A 7,181-nucleotide genomic window follows, 5' to 3' on the forward strand; every position below is an offset into this window, starting at 1 on the left:
CTCCATAGGAGTCTCCAGACCCACACCGATTGAATCAATTTGGGTGACCGCCTGCTCCTGCTTCGTCAGGCCTGGGTCACATGTTCCACCTCTGGAGAAAGAGAAGAGCACCCCCTCTCTGTCCACAATCCACACGGGTTGAGTCAAGGAAAAATGGTTCACCAAAGGAAAGCCAGGGAGCTCTGACCCAGAAGGGTAGATGTACGAAGCGTGACCAAAACAGTAGATGTTTAAGATAAAACTGAAGTCCCCTGTGGCTTCCGTGTGTGACAGCTCGGTCCCAAACAACTGTAGTTTTGGTATGAAACTATCTGGAAAGCAAGGGAGGGCGGAGTGCTCTGCAAAGGCAGGTGTTCTGGGTACTGTGGCCAAGTGTAGTTGTTCCATGACTTCCCGGGGAAAAACGTCCTAATGCTCCTCGGTCTCTGTTGCCTCTCTCTGTGCAGAGATTTAACTATTATTATAATTACTGCCAGTCCAGCATTGTGTGTCTGAAGTGATGACTGCCAGCCTTAAGTGCTTCCAAATTTATTCATTAATGCACTTACTTTTGTATTAATAGCAAGACCCAGGAGTGCCTATGTTTATTATGTGTTTATTTTTATGCTCTATAAACAGCCAAATAAATTTTAGGGGAAAAAACTGTTTTGTATTATTTGAATTGAAAACTAGCCTTAGACTATGTAGAAGCCTGGCACTATGCTTTCAACGTCCCTTCCTTGGCCGGGAAAACTTAACCCGGCGTATGCGTGTTTTTCTGGGAGTCCATTTGTATCGCAGAGGGGTCAATGACTCAAAGTGTGAAGACCCACCGGCCTAACCCCATGGGCTCCAGGGAACCATGTTACCCATTTCACTGGAAAGGCCATAGTGCAAGCTGGTGATACGCAAGGGCTGTGGATACAGACTCAGAAGTAACCCAGCTCTACTCTGTGACTTTCGGCAAGTTACATACTTTCTCTGTGCCTCATTTCTCTCATCTCATAGGGATGAAATAACCACTACCTCAAAGGACTGTGGAAACAGTTAAACAAGATCATTCATGTCAAGTATATAAATCAGTGACGTGTGTAGTAAGTGTTGAATACTTATTAATATTGTACCTGTACAGATCTTCAGTTTAGGGTGGTGTTACATCCCTATAAACCCTACTGAACATCACAGCTTAGCCTAGCCTGCCTCAAACATGCTCAGAACACTTACATTAGCCTACAGTTGGGCAAAATCATCAAACTCACGACTATTTTTTAAAATTTAAAAATCCCAGTTAACATACAGTGTCATATTAGTTTCAGGCATCCAACACACTGGTTCAACACTTCCATACGTCATCAGGTGCTCATCACAAGTGCATTCCTTAATCCCCATCACCTCTTTCACCCATCCCCCTGCCCACCTCCCTTTCTAGCAACCATCACTTTGCTCTCTATCGTCAAGAGTCTGTTTCTTGGTTTGCCTCTCTCTCTCTTTTACCCTTCGTCTGTTTGTTTTGTTTCTTAAGTTCCACATATGAGTGAAATCACATGGTATTTTTCTTTCTCTGGTTGACTTGTTTCACTTAGCATAATACTCTCTAGCTCCAGCCATGTCACCACAAATGACTAGATTTCATATTTTTTTATGGCTGAATAACATTTCATTGTATATATATACCACTTCTTCTTTACCCATTCATCCGTCGATGGACACTTGGGCTGTTTCCATTATTTGGCTATTGTAGATAATACTGCTATAAACACTGGGCGTCTCTATGTCCCTTTGAATTAGTATTTTTCTATCCTTTGGAAAAATACCTAATAGTGTAATTGCTGAATCACAGGGTAGTTCTATTTTTGACTTTTTGAGGAATATCCATACCGTCTTCCACATTGGCTGCACCAGTTTGCATTCCCAACAATGTAATAGGGTTCCCCTTTCTCCACATCCTCGCCAACACCTGTTGTTTCTTGTGTTGTTGATTTCAGCCATTCTGACAGGTGCGATGTGGTATCTCATTGCAGTGTCGATTTGCACTTCCCTAATGATGAATGATGTTGAGCATCTTTTTGTGTGCCTGTTAGCCATCTGTATGCCTTCTCTGGAAAAAAAATGTCTATTTCATGTCGTCTGCCCATTTCTTAATTGGATTATTCATTTTGGGGGTGTTGAGTTGTGTCTTGATATATTTTGGATATTAACTCTTTATCAGATATGTCATTTGCAAATATCTTCTCCCATTCCATAGGTTGCCTTTTAGCTTAACACAGCCTAGTTTATAATAAAATTGTTTAATGTGTCATATAATTTATTGAGTACTATGCTGAAAGTAAAAAACAGAAAGGCTGTATGGGTATGGAATGGTTTTGAGTCTATCAGTTGTTGACCCTTGTGATGACGAGGCTAACTGGGAGCTACACGTGCCCAGCATCCAAGAGGATCATCCCACATATCAGCAACCCAGAAAAAGACCCAAATTCAAAATTTCAAGACAGTTTCCACTAAATGGGTGTCACTTTCCCACTATCATAAAATCAAAAAATTGTAAGTCCTAAGTCAGAGAAAGTCTGTACATACTTGGTTTCTATGTTTCTCCTTCCTTAGTTTTCAAACTCTAGTTGTTAAAATATAACTAAACCACAGCTCACCCAGCCCCAATGTGTCAATCACCCACCCTATGTTTTGACATCATGAGCACTTATGCACCTGGAACTTGGGATTAAAAATTAACAAAAGATCTTTTATTTAATACAATGTATATGGCCTTGTGAATGGAGGTTGTTATTAAATAACTTTACTAATACCAACTCCTTTAAAGGATTTACTAATTTACTAATTACTATTTGCTAACTTTACTAATACCAACTCCTTTAAATTATCCTCATGATAATTTTATGAGGTAGGTTCTATCATTGTCCTAACGTCATAGAAGAAGAAAGGGAGGCACAGAGAAGTTCAGGAAATTGCCTAAGGTTGTACAGCTAGTAAATATTAGATTTAGGGTCTGAATCCTGAGAGTCTGATTCTAGGGTCCAAGCCCTTAACCACTTTACCATTTGATTTTCTTTAGGAAACTCTACCCCCAACATGGGGCTCAAACTCAGGACCCCAAGATTAAGAGTCTTACGCTCTACTGGCTGCGTCAGCCAGATGCCCCTGCCGTCTGATGTCCATCTTTGCTGTTCGGTTGATAGAGAAGGACATGTTAAAAAAGAGAAAAATAATCACCAACTTCTCACGTTTATTAAGCACCTACTGTGCTGGGGCTTTCACGCATACTTATTTCAATACTTTAATCACCATTAGTACTTTTTAAGAACAATCATAAAAAGATTTTTATAGAGCAAATGAATACCAGAAATTACTTCATTTAGTCCCCTAGCAGCCCTACAAAGTAGATGCTACTATCATTGCCATTTTACAGATGGAGGAAGTGATGTTTTAAAAGCTTAAGTAACTTGCCAAATATCGTGTGGGTAGTAAGTGGGGAAGCTGGGCTTCCAACTCAGGTTGCCTGACTCTAAAACACTTGTGTTTAACCACAATACTTTCCAATCTCCCTAACTCTGTGGCACAGGCATTATGTTGCTATTATTATTAATAAATCATATACATATTTATTCAAAATCCATTCAGTGGATACTGACCACTGATACCATTGCCTATCACTTTGAAGATGGGAAAATGAAGCCACAGACCAAATAGGTCCTAGGCTGCCCCGGCGAAGAGGCTCGGTGTACTTACTGGGAAAGCTAACTACAGGCGAATTTGTGAAGCAAATGCATACTTCCTTTGGGGTTTCCAGACTCTCTTGCAAATGCTTTTCTCTCATCCTAGTAACGCAGATTCCCCACGGTGCTATTGGAAAATAATATATTCTCTCCAAATGATCACAACTCAGTTAAAAACTCAAAATGGGTTGGAGAGGATATGATGAAAAATAAATGTGGAGTTCTAAGAATGCTAATGTTGGCGGTAGGCAGATCAAAGGCAGGACGTTTCAGTTAAATAAGAATTTCCAACGTTCTCATGTGGAGCCGAGGATGAACTCCTGCCACCCAGAGCAGAAGAGGAGAAACTGGAACTTTGAGAGAACTTCTGGATCCAGAAATTTTAAAATATAGAAAACATTTTGGGGCACCTGGCTGGCTCAGTCAGTGGAGCACATGACTCTTGATCTCAGGGTTGTGAGTTCAAGCTCTACACTGGGTGTGGAGAGGACTTTTAAAAAAATCATAAAAAAATAAATTAAAATAGGGGCACCTGCCTGGCTCAGTCAGTTGGGTGTCCCACTTTGGCTCAAGTCATGATCTTCCAGTTCATGAGTTCAAGTCCCATGTCAGGCTTGCTGCTGTCAGCTGAGCCTGCTTCAGATCCTCTGACCCTCTCTCTCTGTCCCTCCCCAACTTGTGCTCTCTTCCTCTCTCTCTCTCTCTCTCTCTCAAAAATAAATAAATATTTTTAAATAAATAAATAAATAAAAATTGGGGGCACCTGGGTGGCTCAGTCAGTTAAGTGCCCCACTTTGGCTCAAGTCATGATCTCGCAGTCTGTGAGTTCGTGCCCCACGTCCAACTTTGTGCTGACAGCTCGGAGCCTGGAGCCTGCTTTGGATTTTGTGTCTCCCTCTCTCTCTGCCCCAACCCCACTTGCGCACATGCTCTCTCTCTCTCTCTCTTGAAATAAATAAACATTAAAAAAAATTTAATAAAATAAACAAATAAAAATAAAATACAGAAAACATTTTAAGAGTAGACAACTCAGGGAGTCTGATCTAATGGTAATCATTGTCTAGAACAGAGGTTAATTTGTGGAATTCCTAGTCACCAAGTCCAGTGATCTTAAGGTTAAGGTAACTCCGAAGAGGATACATTTGACCTCAACCTGATAGGACTGACTAATAGCAAACTTCATGGAGTGGACATATTCTAATTGTTAGTTTTCACAATTGCCCTGCTAAGTAGCCATTACCAACCTGTTTTACCATCAAGGAAAATGGCTAAAAGAGTAACAGGGCTAGGATTCACACCTAGTTCCATGTGACTCCAAAGACCACGGGGGTTTTTTTTAGGGTTTTTTTTATGTTTATTTTAGAGAGACAGAGAGACAGAGAGAAAGAGAGAGAGCACAAGCGGGAGAGGGGCAGAGACAGAAGGCGACACAAAAATCCGAAGCAGGCTCCAGGCTCTGAGCTGTCAGCACAGAGCCTGACGCGGGGCTTGAACTCACAGACCGTGATATCATGACCTGAGCCAACCCACAGACTGTGAGATCATGACCTGAGCCAAAGTCAGATGCTTAACCCACTGAGCCACTCAGGAGCCCCTCTTTTTTTTAACCATGCTTACCCCCAAAGCAGAAAAACAGCTTGCCTCTCTTGGGATCACAAAACCTACACCAATTGTGGGATACAAAGATGAACTACCAAAAGCCAGGGTGAAAGAAGGAATCAGTTAAGACAGAAGAGACTGGGCCAGCCTACCACGAGAGTGTGTATCCATAATCTACACAAGGCATCATGCCCCATCTTTTTTGTTTTTAATGTTCTTTCTAAAAAGAAAAAAATTATTTTTGAGAGAGAGAGAACAAGCTCACGAGAGAGAGACAGAGGATCCAAAACAGGTGCTGACAGCAGACAGCTCGACATGAGAGGCTCAAACTCATAAACGGTGAGATCATGACCTGTGCCAAAATCAGATGTTTAACTGACTGAGCCACCCAGGAGCCCCAGACATCATGCGCCTGAAAAAGAGCCCTTCTAGGGGCACCTGGGTGGCTCCGTTAAGCATCCGACTTCCTGAAGTGATGATCTCGCAGTTCGTGAGTTCGAGCCCCGTGTCGGGCCCTGTGCTGACAGCTCAGAGCCTGGAGCCTGCTTCAAATTCTGTGTCTCCCTCTCTCTCTCTGCCCCTCCCCTGCTCGTGCTTTGTGTCTCTCTCTCAAAAATAAATAAACATTAAAAAAATAAAGCCCTTCTAAATGGTCTGGTGGCTATGCTAGGCTATGTTGATTTCTGGAGTATGGCCTCCTACCCAACTATCTAAATAAGATTGCTGGACATTCATGAGGACATCGTTTCAATGACCTCAACATATCTGGATCCTTTTCTGTGTCATTGACAACTGTGACTCTTTTGTTCTATTGGAGTATAAATTCCAAGATTTGAGTTTGGATTTAGGAGTAAGAAAGCCATGTCACCACAGATTTAGACATTCATGAATCCTCCAGCCAAACTACCAAAACGCTGTCACTGCTTATTAGCACCTCGTGCAAAGTCCCAAACAGGCTAGTTTTATTTTAAACAAATAAAAATGAGTCCCAATCTTTTAGACATATATACTGAAATATTTGCACATGAATTATGTGACATCAATGGTTTGATTCACAATAATATTGGAGGGAAAAATGGGCCATCAGGCAATATTAGTTGAAACGGGGTGGGGTGGAAATACATACAGGTTTATTATGTCACTCTCTCTATTTGTATATATGTTTGAAATTTTCTACAATAACATTTTAAGTATATTTTTGCCACTAAGTTTTTGTTTATAATGTTCTATCAGCCTGCTATGGACTACGCTTTTTCATTTTGAAAATTCAGTTTCCCATCTTCTCTGTGATTCTTTCTCTAGCTACTCCAGCCCACAGGTATCCTCACCTTCCTCAAAAATCATCATTTCTTTCTTTACTTTAAAGATTTTATTTTTAAGTAATTTCTTCACCCAATGTGGGGCTTGAACTCACAACCCTGAGATCAAGAGTTACATACTCCACCAGCTGAGCCAGCCAAGTGCTCCCAAAGTCATCATTTATTTAAAAAACATATTGGAAAAGAAAAAAAAAAGGCTGAAAAATCAATGTGGGAAGCATCCACATTAATAAGTCAGAAAAAGGGGCACCTGGGGTGGCTCAGTCGGTTAAGCATCTGACTCTTGATTTCAGCTCAGGTCATGATCTCACAGTCCTGAGATCAAGCCCCGTGTAGGTGTCCATGCTGAACATGGAGCCTGCTTAAGAGTCTCTCCCCCTGCCTCTGCCCTGCTTGCATGCGTGTGCATACACATGCGCGCTCTCTCTCTCTCTCTCTCTCTCTCTCTCTCTCTCTCTCAAAAAAAAAAAAAAGCCTTAAATAAATAAAATGAAATAAAATAAAATTTCATGCCTACATAAGGAAGGTGATGCTAATATCACTGACAGAAATTAGA

This window comes from Herpailurus yagouaroundi, unplaced genomic scaffold (assembly GCF_014898765.1).
Source record: "Herpailurus yagouaroundi ecotype Mexico unplaced genomic scaffold, PumYag 100, whole genome shotgun sequence".
Classification (NCBI taxonomy): Eukaryota; Metazoa; Chordata; class Mammalia; order Carnivora; family Felidae; genus Herpailurus; species Herpailurus yagouaroundi.